Below are 1,498 nucleotides of genomic sequence, written 5' to 3'. Positions count from 1 at the left end.
GGACCTAGACATATTTATGATAATATTGTGGGTTCCAAGAGTACTGACTTTATATAATGACCTAGACTGAAATATGGTAAAATTTCGGGTTCCAAGGGTGCTGACTTTATATATGGATCTAGACTGAAATATGGTAATATTGTGGGTCCCAAGGGTGGTGACTTAATATATGGACATAGACTGAAATAAGGTAATATTGTGGGTTCCAAGGGTGCTAACTTTATATATGGACCTCGACTGAAATATGGTAATAATGTGGGTTCCAAGGGTGCCAACTTTATATAATAAGCTAGACTGAAATATGGTAATAATGTGGGTTCCAATGGTGCTGACTTTATATAATGACCTTGACTGAAATAAGGTAATATTGTGGGTTCCAAGGGTGCTAACTTTATATATGGACCTCGACTGAAATATGGTAATAATGTGGGTTCCAAGGGTGGTGACTTTATATAATAAGCTAGACTGAAATATGGTAATAATGTGGGTTCCAAGGGTGGTGACTTTATATAATAAGCTAGACTGAAATATGGTAATGATGTGGGTTCCAAGGGTGCTAACTTTATATATGGACCTAGACTGAAATATGGTAATAATGTGGGTTCCAAGGGTGGTGACTTTATATAATAAGCTAGACTGAAATATGGTAATAATGTGGGTTCCAAGGGTGCCGACTTTATATAATAAGCTAGACTGAAATAAGGTAATATTGTGGGTTCCAAGGGTGCCGACTTTATATAATAAGCTAGACTGAAATATGGTAATAATGTGGGTTCCAATGGTGCTGACTTTATATAATGACCTAGACTGAAATATGGTAATATTGTGGGTTTCAAGGGTGCTGACTTTATATATGGACCTAGACTGAAATAAGGTACTATTGTGGGTTCCAATGGTGCTGACTTTATATATGGACCTAGACTGAAATATGGTAATATTGTGGGTTCCAAGGGTGGTGACTTTATATATGGACCTAGACTGAAATAAGGTAATATTGTGGGTTCCAAGGGTGCTAACTTTATATATGGACCTTGACTGAAATATGGTAATAATGTGGGTTCCAAGGGTGCCGACTTTATATAATAAGCTAGACTGAAATATGGTAATAATGTGGGTTCCAATGGTGCTGACTTTATATAATGACCTAGACTGAAATATGGTAATATTGTGGGTTCCAAGGGTGCTGACTTTATATATGAACCTAGACTGAAATATGGTAAAATTGTGGGTTCCAAGGAGGGTGCTAACTTTATATATGGACCTAGACTGAAATAAGGTACTATTGTGGGTTCCAATGGTGCTCACATCATGTATAGACCTAGACTGAAATATGGTAATATTGTGGGTTTCAAGGGTAGTGGTGTGTTACAGTGTGGCTCATATTGCCGAAAACTTATCTTGAAATCTTGTGGATAACTTTTGTGTAGACACCTCATGCCACATTATCAGCTACTAAACGTAAATCTAAAAAGCTCAATTTAAACAAAAACAGCAAGAC

The sequence above is a fragment of the Saccoglossus kowalevskii genome, chromosome 5 (genome assembly GCF_978046115.1).
Source record: "Saccoglossus kowalevskii chromosome 5, keSacKowa6.1, whole genome shotgun sequence".
Taxonomy (NCBI): Eukaryota; Metazoa; Hemichordata; class Enteropneusta; family Harrimaniidae; genus Saccoglossus; species Saccoglossus kowalevskii.
The sequence above is the reverse complement of the archived record's forward strand: the minus strand, read 5'-3'. Positions refer to the sequence as shown.